We start from the raw sequence: 16,259 nt of genomic DNA, 5'->3' as shown, positions 1-16,259 counted from the left end.
CTTTCCATTCCTTTCCCCATTATCTCCCTGTCCCTTCTCTTTTCCCTCCTACCCTCCCCCATGACCCAGCATTTCCCTATTTCTCTTCTCTCCCTCCAATTGTCCAGCATCTTTCCCTAACTCCTTTCTGTCCCTAGATCCATCTCCCTTTTTCTCCCTTCCCCCTTCTATGCATATTTCTCCCTTCCTCTTCTCCACCCCCATGTCCAACCTCTCTTTCCTCCTTCATTTCTCCCACTGTCCACATCTCTCTCTCTGTCTTCCTTGTGCCATGGGTCCAACATCTTTCGTCCTCACCCTCCCAGTGCATCCCTCCCTCCCACCCACCTCCAAGTCCAACACTTCTCCCTTTTCCTTCCCATGTATCTATCCTTCCCCTTCACCCCCATGTCAAACATTTGTCCCTCTCTTGCCCCTCTCCCCCGTGCAGCATCTCTCCCCTCCCCTCCACCCCTCTCCCTCCCCTCTTCCCCTATGCAGCATCTCTCCCACCCCATCTTACATCCAACAACCCATGCAGCATCTCTTCCTCCTAACCAGCCCCATGTCCAGCAATTCTTCCTCTCTCTTCTGATGCATCTCTCCTCCCGTCCACCCCATATCCAATATTTCTTCCTCTCTTGTCCCTCTCCCCCTGTGCAGCATCTCTCCCTCCCACCCCACCCTATGTCCAGCAATTCTGCCTCTCTTTAACCCCACACCACATGCAGCATCTCTCCCTCCCTCTATATCCAACAATCAACTTTCTCTCTTCCCTTCCCCATGTACATCACTCTTTCCTTCCCTCCCCTCCACCCCCATGCCAAGTTTGTCTCAAAGGGTTATCGGCAGTGGCAGCGATTGCAACACGCTGCCTGTGGCTAATCCGGAAGCTTCCTCTCTGCAGTGTTCCACCCAGTGCCCAGGCAAAAAAACAGGAAGTTTGGTTGAGTAGGGGCTGAATGCAGCAAAGGGGAAGTTTCCGAGTTAGCAGCAAGTGTAAGGAGTAGCCTAGTGGTCAGTGCAATGGACTTTGAGCAACGGGACCCAGGTGTAGCTCCCACTTTAACTCTTTTATTGTGAGCCCTCCTGGAACATAGAAATATCTATTGTATCTGAATTTATAGCTATTGTAGTGGTGTACATTTAGATACAGTAGGTTTTATCTGTTCCTGGAGGGCTCACAATAAAATATAAAGGAATTAAGGTGGGATTTATACCTGGGTCCCATTGCTAGGTATTAGAATGTTAGGTATTATTAGGAAAGGAATGGAAAACAAAAATGAGGACATTATAATGCCTTTGTATTGCTCCATGGTGCGACCGGCCCTCGAATATTGGGTTCAATTCTGGTCGCTGCATCTCAAAAAGATATAGTGGAATTAGAAAAGGTGCAAAGAAGGGTGACAAAAATGAGAAAGGGGATGGGACGACTTCCCTATGAGGAAAGGCTAAAGCGACTAGGGCTCTTCAGCTTGGAGAAACGGCAGCTGAGGGGAGATATGATAGAGGTCTATAAAATAATGAGTGGAGTTGAACGGGTAGACGTGAAGCATCTGTTTACGCTTTCCAAAAATACTAGGACTAGGGGGCATGCGATGAAGCTACAATGTAGTAAATTTAAAACAAATCAGAGAAAATATTTCTTCACTCAACATGTAATTAAACTCTGGAATTCGTTGCCAGAGAATGTGGTAAAGGCAGTTAGCTTAGCGGAGTTTAAAAAAGGTTTGGACGGCTTCCTAAAGGAAAAGTCCATAGACTGTTATTAAATGGACTTGGGGAAAATCCACTAATTCTGGGATAAGCAGTATAAAATGTTTTGTACATTTTTGGGATCTTGCCGGGTATTTGTGACCTGGATTGACCACTGTTGGAAACAGGATGCTGGGCTTGATGGACCTTTGGTCTTTCTCAGTATGGTAATACTTATGTACTTATGTTTGTCTGGTCATGAGCCCTTGAGCTCAGGCCGAGGCCTAGCATAAAATCTTGGCCAAGGCGTAGGGTAGACCAAACAGGCCCTACGCACAACTCCAGCCACCAAGCCCCGCACACTCAGGACAAACAACTAGCACCACCAGAAAATGGGAGATAGAGCATTCAAGCGGGCCTCACAGCTAATCGGGAACCCAGTCATACAGAGTCCAAGCGTGCGGGCCTCATGGCCGAACGCAAACCCACTCATACACTGGGAAGGGAAAAAGAACAACGGAGGGTCCCCCAAGGGACTGGAGCACAAGCAGTGCACACAGCGCTGGCAAGAGACACAAGGGAAAGGGTAAGAGACAGAAGCTTCTAAAGGAACACACAAGGCTGTGCCACAGGGCAGACAAGGATACAGGAAGCCCCACAAGGGAACACACTAGGCTGTACCATACAGCACACAAAGGTAAAGGGAAACCACCTATAAGAATACACAAAGCTGGCCCCACAACACACAAGGATAAAGGGAACTGCTTATAGGAATATACACGGCTGTGCCACACGGCACTCAAGGTAAAGGGAATCCACACACAAGAATGCACAAGGCTGACCCCACAACACACAAGGCTAAAGGGAACTGCTATAGAAATATACACGGCTGTGCCACACGGCACTCAAGGTATAGGGAAGAGTAAGCAAACAGAGAACTTTGCCTTAACATACACAGATCAGATAAGGAGCACTGCTCACTGGAATCAGGAGACAGACACAGCAAACAAAGGGAAACTTAAACAAACAAACAGGAGGAAATACAAGGACAGGGAGGCTACCAAACAGAGGCAGAACCACAGGGAGCAGAGCCTAAGCTTAGCACAAAAAGGAACAGAGAGAAAGGGAACTAAATCAAACAAACAAGAATGATACAAGGCACAAGCTTACCACAGAAAACACAACCCCAGAGAAGCAGGGAATAGACCAGGTGTAGTGGAGTGAGGCAATCAAGCTCATGTTGGGAATACCCAGCACACACACACACAGAATCAACAAACAACCAGGAGAGAAGCAAAACTCCAAGTATACACAAAGTACCCTAGCACAAGCAGGCTTCAAATGAGCAATCAACGCTAAAGCAAAGGCTGTAGGGAAAGGTAAGGTTAAATAGATCTTGGCTTCTGCCGTCTGCAGCTACAGATGTCAGCTCAAATCCTGACAGGCCAATGAGAGGCGAGTTCCAGCCATTCCCCTGCCTGTTAGCAGAGAGGGTTCCAGCCATTCCCCTGTCTGTTTAGCAGAGTCATAACATGTTCACTGCAATAAATGCAGACAGAACATATAATCATAGCAATTCCAATAACATTATGACAATAGAGCAGAAAAAGCAAAAAGAGGAGAGCAGGTGGAACAAAAGACCAGTTATTGCTGAATAAAGTCTTCATGGTGTGATAAGGTCACATGTATGTGATAAAGTCACATCCAGGATAGTTGGGTTAAGGCAGTTTCAGTCTGAAATACAAGTCCCAGAAGGCATTGCAGGCAAAGAGCCAGAGGGTGAGATGAAGAACCCGGACTGGACTCCTAGCTGCAATCATGGAAGACTTGGGTGTAAGCTGGCAGGTTGTGTAGAAGGGCTGCCACTAGGCGGAAAGAGGAAACCCTGTGTTCAGGAGCTTATCATTGGTCTCATTAGTCTAATGCTTAACTCAGCTGGTTTGGGTGTGAGGAAGCTAATGGAAGGAGAATGATTGGTGGTGGTAGCTGAAGCCAGGGATTGATTAGGCAGGTGGGAAGGAGTCCCAGGAGTGCGGTTCAGTTCAGGAGAGAGGAGCTGAAGGAGAGAAGTAGTTGCAGGCTGAAAACCCTTGGGCAGAGAGGTCCCTAAAGTATATGCAGGCTGAAATTCCTTGGGTGAGAGGAAGTCCCAAAAGTATTGAATTCACTGTGAAGCTGGTGCAGGGGAAAACCCTTGGGTAGAAGGAGTCCCTAAAATATTGAACTCTCCTGTAGGTAAAGAGGATAGAAGGTAGAAAATGCTGCTTGGTGACTGAACTGTGATGATGAACTGAAAGAACTGTTTGTCTTGGGAATTGAATTACTGTTTATTGTGCATTGGATAAAGAGCCCAGACTGGAGCCTGTATTGAATCCTGGTATGTGCTATGCTGCTGTTGGAACTGTGTACTAGAAACCTGCATGGAATAAAAGTCCTTAAGATTGAAGTTACTGGTGGACATCTATTTCTTCATTGTGCCGGCAGCCTGTGGCTAAAGGAGATTGTTCTATCCTTGGCTGCACAAGAGAGGTACCTGGTTACAATGGCCAGTGCTAAGAAAAGCAGAAATCTCAGTATAGCATGCTTGACTAAAGAAAGTCTTTGATATGATTCACACATTCCTGGATAATAAATTGCATTGAAATGTGCAAAATAAGTACTGGGTGGATTAAATACTTACAGCTGACCACGAAATTGTGGCAAAACACATTCCATCTGAAGCACAAAGATGAAGAATGTTATTGTTGAATTTGATGAAAACTGATATTTTGATGATTAGCAACAAAATGAATCTTGTACCCAATTTTAGCTTGGCTTTACATGATGTACAGGTGAAGGTTAAATTATCAATGAGAAATGTAGGAGTACAGCTAGATTCTTATTTGCCCTTTACAAAACAAGTTGGTAAAGTTGTTCAAGTGTGCTTTTATTTGCAACTAATTATGAGATTGAAACCAATGCTAAAAGCATATGATTTTTGGATAGTGGTTCAGTTTTTGGTTTTAATGAGATCAGATTCCTGTTACACTCTTTATCTGGGTTTGCCTCAGTCTTCTAGAACTCAGGCCTTACAAGTCATTCAAAATGCTGCTGTGCATTTGGTCAGTCACATTTCAAGATTTGAACATGTTTCGCCTGTAAGGTTTTGGAATACACAGAGTTTATTTAGCCCTTTTCTTGTGTATTTGAGGAATGTGGTTCAGCCTTATCAAGATACTAGACCACTGAGATCAGATTTGACAAATAAGTTTGTAGTCCCAGATTTGAAACCCTTAAGAATGTTTTTTCCATTGCAGGTCCATTGTAATGGAATGCTCTTCCTAGTCCTTTACGATTTTGTGCTTCCCTTTTATGATTTACAAAAGCTATAAAAACACATCTCTTTTTGCAAGCTTTTCTGGGAACTTAAAAAATATATTTTGATAGACAAAAAACACAATCTGTGGTTTTCACCATGATGTTTGTGATTACTGTTATGTTGCTTTACTTTATGTGCGTTTTTTTTTTATTGTAAGCTGCTTAGGTGGGATATAAGATTTAAAATAAATAATCAAGGCCCAATGAGGAATGTTTCAGGGAGACTCCCTGGTAGCTACTTTTATTTGGGGCTAGATGCACTAAAGTTAACGAGCCAACAACGTGAGTTTTAAACTGGTTCTAGCCAGTTTAACGTGCGAGTAGTAAACCGGGACATGCACAAAAGGGCATTGTCCGGTCACGGTAGCAGCTAACGAAAACGGAATGCAGATGAGCAAATTAGTATTATAATGTGTAGAAATCGTATTGTAATGAGATGCACTATAGTTTTCCGATCCCCTTACTGTGGAAAACCTAATGGGAGGTCTGCACCTCTCGTTGGGGCTGCTGTGAGGGAATCGGAAGGGGAAAACAAATAGTGCTCGTCAGGGACGTCCTTCTAAAGTGCCTAACACGGACGTCCTTCACTCACAAAACAAAAAAAGGATGTCCCTGTTTTTCTTACCTGCCTGAGCTGACCACAACCACAGTTCTCTCAACAGTCCTCTCAAAGGTTGTTTTCAGCTTGTGCTTCCCCCCCCCCCCCCCCCCCCCCCCCAGGATCGGGGCAGTCCGCCCCAGGTGCCTGCAGCATGGAGGTATGCAGCTGTTGGCTCTGCTGGTCCCATGCCCTGGAACAGGAAGTTGACATCAGAGGAGGCAGGGAACTGGTAGAGCGGACAGCTGCAAGCCAGTTCTGCGTACCTCGCTTGGAGGGGGGGGGGGGTGCTCTGCCCCAGGTGCCATTAAAGGTAGGTATGCCGCTGTTCAAAACAACTGCTGTTGAGTGTTAGAGTTCCTAAGTCTCATTGCAGCTCACATCAGAACTGTAAGTGATTACTGAAAGGAACTGTTTTGACTTCCATGCTACCCACAGTAGTAGGATTAAGGAGTATTAAGGAGTTTGGACTTTCTCTTGGCTGGGAGTTAGGAGTATCTAGCAACAGATTGCTTTATTGTTGCTTTCTCCTATTGCCTGCCACTGTCACTATGTATTTTGTCTAAAGTGACTTTATTTGAATAAGCAGTTGGTGTTGTTTGTATTACAACCTTGGAGTTGTTTGTATTAGTGACAGAGTGAACAGTGTGGAGGAGTGGAATTGCTTATCGGCCTCCAGGATGATTTTGGTCCCTCACCTGGTCCTGACAAAAAAATATTGTTTATGTACAAGGGTTATCCACAACCCAGGTACACACTACGGGCCAGATTCTGTAAATGGCACCCAAAGGTAGGCACTGAAAAGATCCATGCTAAACTAGTATTCTATAAAGGGCGCCCCCTTTATAGAATAGCAGAGATGATTCCGGTGCCTGACTTTGGGTATGAGGACTTACCAGTGGCATAGCTATGTGGGGCCACGGGGACCTGGGCTCCCGTAGATTTGGCCCTGGACCCCCCTGCCGACAACCCTGTCGACCCCCCCTCCTGCCGACAACCCTCCCCCGCCGCCGCCGTCGCCTACCTTTGCTGGCGGTTGAACCCAACCCCCGCCAGCTGAGGTCCTCTTCTTCCAGCGCAAGGCTTCGTTCTGTTTCTGTGAGTCTGATGTCCTGTATGTACAACGTGCAGGACGTCAGACTCACAGAAACAGAATGAAGCCTTTCACCGGAAGAAGAGGACCTTGGCTGGCAGGGGTTGGGGTCCCTCCCCCAGCAAAGGTAGGCGACGGAGGGAGAGGGTTGGCAGTGGGAGGGGGGGTCGAGAGGGTCGTCAGAAGGGGGGAGTCAAAGTTGTTGTTGGTGGTGGCGGCAGCGGCGCCGGGGGGGGGGGGGCTAAAATGTGCCCCCTTACCTCGGGCTCTGGACCCCCCTCCCACCGAAGTCTGGCTACACCCCTGGGACTTACAACTGCTGGAGCTTGGTGTAAAGCCTCACGCCCAAATGATGGCAGTTGGGTGCACAAATCCAAGTATTCTATAACATTGTGCTTATTATCTGGGAACACCTCTGACCCACCCATGCCTCTCCCATGGCTAAGCCCACTTTTGAGTTATGCGCTATGAAGTTTAGGTGCACAAATCCAAATTGATGCCAATTAACTCCAATTATTGATTATTGACACCTTGTTAACTTATTAATTTTCTTGCCCTGCATGCCCAATGCCCAAATTTGCGTGCCCAGCTTTGGATGACTTATATAGAGTTCAGGGGTAGATGACCGACTAGGTGAAACACCAACTCTGGGTTATACCCACTATCTAAAATTCTAGACAGTTCACAAGAATTACATTTACAATTTATAGAACATAACAAATAAAACAAACAGTACACATAAAACTAATATATACATAAGACAACATCCAAAATAACAGAAGAACAGCTCTGTTTGTAGTCTTATTCCTAAGCCTCACAGAATCATAGCAACATAGTAAATGACAGCAAATAAAGACCAATATGCTCTATCTAGTTTGCCCAGTACAACTCTAGCGACACTAATCATACTGGCCCCGAAATTCAGACCAAGGGAGATAGCCGGGCTGTCTCTCGCAATCAGCGCTGAAGGACTATAATAGTAGCTCTGTGGGGCTAATTCTATCACAGTACACCTATATTTAGGTGCTTATAAGGCATCTATTCTATAAAGGAAAATTAGATATGCATGTATAATATAGACGCAAGGAGCAGGGAGTGTGAGTTTCCTTGCGTAGGATCCTAGCGTACCTCCACCTTCTTGGTGGCATTTTCCTCTCTAATATAGGCGCAAGCACATACACCAGCTATAGAACTGGCATAAGTGCTTGCACTTCAATGGCAGAGATACATATGCTCTCCTCAGACTCTGCTCCGTTGTGCGCCTATCTGAAAAATGCACACTATGAAAAAATATATAGCTATATACAGAATAGCACTACTTTATAGAATTAGCTTGTATATGTGTAATCTATTTTTAACATAGTAACATAGCACTATAGTGTATGAGGGCAGCAGAGGAGTAGCCTTATTGTTAGTGAAGTGGTCTTTGAGCCTACTAACCTGGGTTCAATTCCCACTGTAGCTCATGACCTTCAGCAAGTCATTTGTTGCCCCAGGTACAAAAACCTAGATTGTGAGCCCTTTGGGGACAGAGAAAGTACCTGCATATAACATGTACAGCACTGCATACATCTAGTGGCACTATAGAAATTATTATTAGTATTATAAAGACTGCCCGCCTGATATTTAGTGCTACTTACATGACAGACCTCATAGACTTACCAATAAGAAACAAAGTCGGATCATCAAGATCCTACCTAAACCTACATTACCCAAATTGCAAAGGACTGAAATACAAAACAACTTATGCAGCCGGCTTCTCTTACATAAGCGCACAACTATGGAATGGGCTCCCAAAAGCCGTGAAAACAATCCACGACCACTTGAACTTCAGGAAATCACTAAAAATCAACCTCTTCAAAAAGGCCTACCCCAACGACCCCACGTAACCCTCTTCACCTACCAACACAGCATGACTATAATTGCACAGGACAACACGCAATCTTCATCCGATCACTATACAACTTTGTATTTGTTATCCACTGACTGGGCAAACGCCTTTGACGGTACTATGTAAGCCACATTGAGCCTGCAAATAGGTGGGGAAATGTGGGGTACAAATGCAATAAATAAATAAATAAATACTTACCCAGTCAGAATGGATGCTGACAGGTTAAATAGCACTTAACCAGCTATACGCCAATATTCAGCGGGGGATAACTGGTTATCTTCCACTGAATATCCGAAGTCAGCAGCTGGAAGATAACCGGTTATATCACATGATATAACCAGCTACCAAATGATTTTTAAACCAGGTTTGCCAGTCATATTTGGCCGCGTCAAACCCAGGTATATCTTTGGCTGGTTTAAAGATTACCTGCTGTCTGAATATTGACATAGCCGGTTATCGTCAAACTGCTAGAAAAAAACCCAGATATTCAATGCTGGTCACCGGAAATGGCCACTCCAACTGTTGCACTTGTGGTGGAAAGTGTGACCCCTTCAGAACCCACCAAAATCTACTGTACCCACATATAGGTGACACTTGCAGCCGTAAGGGCTATTGTAGTGATGTACAGTTGGGTACAATATAAGTACATAAGTAATGCCACACTGGGAAAAGACCAAGGGTCCATTGAGCCCAGCATCCTGTCCACGACAGCGGCCAATCCAGGCCAAGGGCATCTGGCAAGCTTCCCAAACATACAAACATTCTATACATGTTATTCCTGGAATTGTGGATTTTTCCCAAGTCCATTTAGTAGTGGTTTATGGACTTGCCCTTTAGGAAACTGTCTAACCCCTTTTTAAACTCTACCAAGCTAACCACCTTCACCATGTTCTCCGGCAATGAATTCCAGAGTTTAATTATGCGTTGGTTGAAGAAACATTTTCTCCGATTTGTTTTAAATTTACTACACTGTAGTTTCATCGCATGCCCCCTAGTCCTAGTATTTTTGGAAAGCGTGAGCAGACGCTTCACATCCACCTGTTCACCCCACTCATTATTTTATATACCTCTATCATGTCTCCCCTCAGTCGTCTCTTCTCCAAGCTGAAAAGCCCTAGCCTCCTTAGTCTTTCTTCATAGGGTTTTGGAGGGCTCCCCATACAAAATAAGGGAGTAATGGCGAGATGTGTCCCTGGGATCTCTTATGTGAAGTCCACTGCAGCGCCCCCTAGGTTACCCCAACTGCTCTGCAGGGATGTCTGTGTGGCCAGTCTACTAAGAATGCTGGCCTCTCCAATGGCTTGTTTTTATGCTTTATTCCCTTGGATGCTATGTTTTTTTAATATGGTCAAAAAGATAGATGCAGAGAACACAAAAACAGCTAGCAAATGGTCATTTTTGAAACTATGTTCACCATTTGATTTCTGGACATATTTAGGAAAACACCCCAAATCAGAGTTAGACATCATATCAAAAATGCCCCTCCACACATCCAGAATCTGACTCCATAATCAAACTTAGACAAACATTCTGTCAAATAGAAGGAATGAATAAGTGAGAATCCTGTAATACGCATTAGGGAAGAAAGCAACAGAATTTGCAAAATAAGAGACAAGAACTTTTCAAAGAATTAGATCAGCAAACAAGGAAAACAAGCGACAAATGCATAAATACATTAGGACATACAAAGTGTCACTCCATGAATCATATATCGATCAAACCCGGACAAAGAGTGAACTGAACCCGCATGCATTCATGATAAAGGTGAGGATGAGAAGTTGACAGTTTAAATCTAGGAGAGAGGATTATAGACAAGATGGTTCACAGTAAGTGTAGAAAAAACTAGAGATGGGCAGCCCCAAAATTTTCATTTCATGTTATTTCCCGTGCATTTGCTGCATTGTTCATTTTGTTTTGTTATGATTAGTCTTTATTTTGTTCCCTGGCAGTGCGGATGTGTGCGCTGCTTGCAAAGAGAGCACAATGATACTGCATGCATGTGCAACAGTTTGTGCATGTGTGCACTATCAGGAAAGAGTGTACACTGTTTCCGAAAGACAGTGCCCTCCTTGCAAAAAGTGTGCACTATTGTCAGCAAACAAAAAAAGAAAAACACAAAATGTTCTGCTTGTTTTCATTTAACATCATGCAACAATATGGAATATGTTGTTGACATTTTCTATGTCATTGCAAACAACAGCCCATCCCTAGAAAAAACTCATAAAAACAGACATATGTAGATTCTGTAAGGAAGAGCTGGAAATGGTTACTCATCACATATCTGGCTGTAAAGTTCTGATGTGGGGAAAATTTACATATGGAAAGTCACAATAATGTAAGGCGAGGATCCTGGAGGGACTCTCACTAGTCCCATATGTCCCTGTCCCCAGGGCCATACCAAGTCAGAGTAGAGAGGTGGTGTATATATTCCGCCTTTCTGGGATGGCTGTCCTTTATAAATCAGAAACCCTTAGATTGGTGTGGTGTGGCTGAGTGTCTATGTGAAGACTCTCTTGACCTTTTCAATTTGTGTTCATAGTGCAGTCAATGTAACAGGCTAGTAGTGTTACTCATCCTTCTGCAGCTGCTTGGTCCTCAATCTGACAGAAGCAAGGGCAGAGAAGCCCCACTCAGGAGGTGGAATGGAGGTTTAGTGTACAAGATTATTCCTGTCAGAAAGAGACTGTGTGGAAGTGGATCTTACTACTACTACTTATCACTTCTATAGCGCTACAAGGCATACGCAGTGCTGTACACCATACACGAAAAGAAAGTCCCTGCTCAAAGAGCTCACAATCTAAATAAGACAGGTAGACAGACAGAACAACTAAGAGGTAGGGAATAAAGAGGAGGGGATAAAAGGTACAGGGCAAGTGAGTAGTGGTTAGGAGTCAAAAGCAGCGTCAAAGAGGTGGGCTTTTAGCCTGGACTTGAAAATGCCCAAAGATGGGGATAGACGTACAGGCTCGGGAAGTCTATTTCAGGCGTGAGGTGCAGCGAGATAAAAGGAACTGAGTCTGGAATTAGCAGTAGAGGAGAAGGGGACAGACAAGAGAGATTTATCTACAGAACGGAGTGCCCGAGGGGGGGGCGTGATGGGTAACCAATGGGTTATATGATCGAAGTTGCGGGTAGTAATTTGGACAAGCTGGATTTGATCAAGCAGTAACCCAAAAAGGCCATTGTAAAGGGCATTACAATAATCTAAAGTATTGATTTAGATGAACACCAAGACAGTTAGTGCTGACAGACAGGAACAGAAGGCGCTAATAAATTGAAGAGTAGCAAAATGAGAATGGACTATTGATGAGGCTTGATGGTCAAAAGAGAGATGAGTATTCCAGAGAACTCTTAGGATCCTCCTCCCTTAGGATCCTGTGTCCAGAGGTAGGACATGGTTGAGTAGTAGCTAGTAGATAATCTGTAAACCATATAGCCTTAGACTATTTAAATTAAGGAGGTTTTGAGACAGCCATCAGTAACTGATGAAAGACAGGAATTCAAGGCCACTAAATTGGGGAGAGGAAGAGTCAAGGACAACAAGAAGCTGAATATCATCAGTGTAACAGTAACCGTAGGTACTGAAGGACTGACTCAAAAGGGGTAAAGGAGAAAGAAACAAATTGAATAACATGGAAAAAGCACAGATCCCTGGGTTACTTGCAGGGAAGAGGGAAGCTGCAAGAATGAGTTCCTTCAGACAGTACCTGAAAGGAGTATTCACAGGAACTGAACAACTGCCAGACAGTACCTTGGAGTTCCATAGCTTGCAACTGGGATAGCAAAAGGCAATGATGAACAAGATCAAATGCTGTGGAGGGACTGAGTGAAACCACAATGAAACTTGTGCACTAGCAAAAGCACTATAAATCTCTCTATGCCTAGCAACAAAGTTGGCTCCTGTGCTGTGATGAGACCTAAAGCCTAATTGACGAGGGTGAGAGAGCTTTTTATTCCACAAAGTTATTGGGTTGAAATAACACAGCCTACTCGTATGTTTAGAGATATAGGGAAGATCAGAAATGGGCCTAAAATTCTTTGCCAGAGAATGGTTTAGATCAGTGGTTTTCAACCCATTCCTTACGGACCACCTGGCTGGGTTTTCAGGATATCCATGAGATAGATTTCCTTACTAAGAAGGCACTACATGCATATTTATCTCATATATATTCATTGTGGATATCCTGAAAACCTGACTGGCCAGGTGGTCCCTGGGGACTGCAATAAAACCCACTGGTGATAGCCTTTTTTGAAAGTGTATTTCACAATAGCCTCTTTTCATGAGGATGGAATACAGCCTGACTCAAGACTAGCATTAATCAAGGATAGCATTAATGGAGAAAGGAAATTAAGGTGACCATTCAGTAATGTATAAGGAATATTGCTGGGCTTAGTTCACTGTACAAGTTTAGGAAACAGAGAGAAGGAGACGGGAGAAAAGGAAGACCAGTGAGCAACAGGCACTGAGGAAGGTGAAACGTTGTCTTGAATAGTACCTAAGAAAAGGGGGTTGCCAGAGAGGAAGTGCAGATTGGGAGTCAGTAATGGAATTTGGAGGGTTTAAGGGTAGATGAGATTGACTTATGAGTAGTTTCTCCCAAACAGAAACTGACATGATCTTATCCCTTGTCCTTGGTAAAGAGTTTCCAAGACTCATTAGAGATGGTCGAAAAGGTGGAGGAGTAGCTCTATATGTCACAAACAATATTAAAGTGACTGAAATGAAGGAATCTGGGGAAAGGAAGAAGCAATATGGATTGCCTTGAAAAGAGAAGACGGAACCTCTATCCACATGGGTGTTGTCTACAGACCTCCGACACAATCGAAGCAGCTTGAGAAAGATCTGGTTGCAGATGTCCAAAAGTTGTGAAAGAAAGGGGAAGTGATGTTACTGGGTGATTTCAACTTGCTGGATGTGGACTGGAAAGTTCAATCTGCAGAATCGGAAAGAAGTAGGGAGATAGTGGATGCCTTTCAAAGAAGCAATGCTGGATCTGGTGCTCACAAATGGGGAAATTGTGATCATCAAACAGTTTGGTTTGACACAACAGCTAGATGAGAGGGCAGCCACTCAAAACTCAAAGTCCTAGATTTCAAACATACTGACTTTAACAAAATGGGGACATACCTGAAGAAAGAGTTGAGGGGATGGGAAGACATACGAGAAGTGGAAAGACTGAAAAGGAGCTATTAAATGGCTATTGACCTCTACGTGAGGAAAGTAAACAAAAGCAAGAAGAAAAGGAAATCAATATGGCTCTCCAAACAAGTGGCTGAGAAAATAAAAGCAAAATAGGTGGCGTTCATGAAATACAGGAAAACTCAAGGAGAGGAACACAGGAAAGTATACCGGGAGAAGCTGAAAGAAGTCAAGAGGGAGATATGTCTAGCGAAAGCAGAGGCGGAAGAGCAAATGGCTAGGAAGGGAGACAAAAAGTTTTTCAGATATATTAGTGAAAGAAGGAAGGCTAGAATTGTGAGACTGAAAGATGCTGTGCACTGCTATGTGGAGAGTGATGATGAAAAAGCGAATGTATTAAACAAATACTTCTGTTCTGTGTTCCCAGAAGAAAATCCTGGATAAGGACCAAAATCGGCTAGTAAAGGTACATATAAGAATGAAGTGGATATCACACTGTTCACAGAAGAATGTGTTTATAAACAACTTGAAGAATTGAAGGTGGACAAAACCATGATTACTAAGGGAGCTTTGAGAGATTCTGGCAGGTCCTCTTAAAGATTTGTTTAATAAATCCTTGGAGATGGGAGAGGTTCTGAGGGATTGGAGAACAGCATATGTGGTTACTCTTCACAAAAGTGGCAACAGAGAAGAAGTGGGAAACTACAGGCCAGTAAGCCTTACTTCAGTTATTGGAAAAGTAATGGAAGTGTTGCTGAAGGAAAGGATAGTGAATTTCCTGGAATCCAATAAGTTACAAGATACGAGGCAACATGGTTTTACCAAAGGTAAATCATGCCAAATGAATTTGATTGGGCAACCAGAGAACTGGTTAAAGGACGTGTGCTAGACTTGGATTTCAGCAAAGCATTTGACACAGTCCCTCATAGAAGGCTCTTAAATAAACTTGAAAGGCTGAAGTTAGGATCCAGAGTGGTGAACTGGATTAGAAACTGGTTGATGGACAGATGCCAGAGGGTGGTGGTCAATGAAATTCACTCAGAAGAAGGAAAGGTGAGTAGTGGGAGTGGGAGTGCCTCAGGGATTGGTGCCGGGGCCAGTTCTGTTTACTATATTTGTGAGTGACATTGCCGAAGGATGAAAAGGTAAGGTGTGCCTTTTTGCGGATGAAACCAAGATTTGTAACAGAGTGGACACCCCAGAGAGAGTGGAGAACATGAAAAGGGATCTGCAAAAGTTAGAAGAATGGTCTAAAGTTTGGTAATTAAAATTTAATGCAAAAATGTGCAAAGTGATGAATTTGGGGAGTAGAAACCCATGTGAGCTGTATGTCCTAGGAGGTGAGAGGCTGATATGCATGAATGGGAAGAGGGACCTTGAGGTGATAGTGTCCGAGGACCTTAAAGCAAAAAAACAGTGTGACAAAGCGGTGGCCGTAGCTCGAAGGATACTAGGTTGCATTGAGAGAGGAGTAACCAACAGAAGAAAGGAGGTGTACAAGTTGTTGGTGAGGCCCCATCTAGAGTATTGTGTTCAGTTTTGGAGGCCGTATCTTGCTAAGGATATAAAAAGACTAGAAGTGGTCCAGAGGAAGGCAACAAAAATGATATGGGGCCTGCATCAGAAAGCATATGAGAAGAGACTGGAAGACCTGAATATGTATAGCCTAGAGGAAAGAAAGGACAGGGGGGATATGATGCAGACATTTAAATACTTGAAAAGTATTAATCTAGAAACAAATCTCTTCCAGAGAAGGGGAAATAGTAAAACTAGACATGAGCTGAGGTTGTGGGGTGGTAGACTTAGGCGTAATGTCAGGAAATTCTTTTTCACAAAGAGGGTGGCTATGCCTGGAATGCCCTCCCTAGGGACAGAATTCAAAAAGGTGTGGGATGAACACAGAGGAGCTCTATTTAGAAAATAGATGGTAGAAAACAAAAATATATCTTAAAAAAAAACTTTAAATGGCTGTAGGGGGCTGGATGTGCGAGTGACATTTGGACGGCTCCTCCGGCCGTGAAGAACTAAGGCCAATGCCAGGCAGATTTTGTAGGTCTGTGTCTATATATGGCAATCCAGGAAGGGCTTCAATGGCAGCTTCAGTAGACTTTTACAGTCTGGGTCCCACAATGACAAGACAAATTTGATAGGCTGAAGTGAGCTTTGACAGCAACTCCAGTGGCTGGAACATAAGAAAAGAACCGAGTTGACTTCTATGGTCTATGTCCCAGAAATGCCAAAGAAAGACTTGTGATAAAGTATATAATATCATATTCATTGTTGATTTAATCATGAATTGATCATGAATGTGACTGTTGGGCAGACTGGATGGACCGTTCAGGTCTTTATCTGCTGTCATTTACTATTAAACCCTTACATTCTGATCATTACTAGCCTACATAAAGCTATATTCTGCTGATCTGGAAACATGCAACTATCCAACCTAAAGAATTCCTGGTTCAGTCATGCCCAATAAGTTCATGACTAACAATTATTGCCCAACTGC

General features: G+C 43.8%; 1 protein-coding gene across 1 annotated transcript in view; it reads right to left on the bottom strand.

Moving 5' to 3' along the window:
* Positions 1 to 2,912, bottom strand: part of LOC115466361 (gamma-aminobutyric acid type B receptor subunit 1-like) — a 77,011-nt gene extending 74,099 nt beyond the window's left edge. The window contains exon 1 of the mRNA XM_030197551.1: positions 2,845 to 2,912. The gene's annotated coding sequence lies outside the window, so the exon portion shown is untranslated. The remainder of the gene's footprint in view (positions 1 to 2,844) is intronic.
* Positions 2,913 to 16,259: the final 13,347 nt, after the last annotated feature.

This window comes from Microcaecilia unicolor, chromosome 3 (assembly GCF_901765095.1).
Source record: "Microcaecilia unicolor chromosome 3, aMicUni1.1, whole genome shotgun sequence".
Taxonomy (NCBI): Eukaryota; Metazoa; Chordata; class Amphibia; order Gymnophiona; family Siphonopidae; genus Microcaecilia; species Microcaecilia unicolor.
This window is presented reverse-complemented; position numbering and strand designations above follow the sequence as displayed.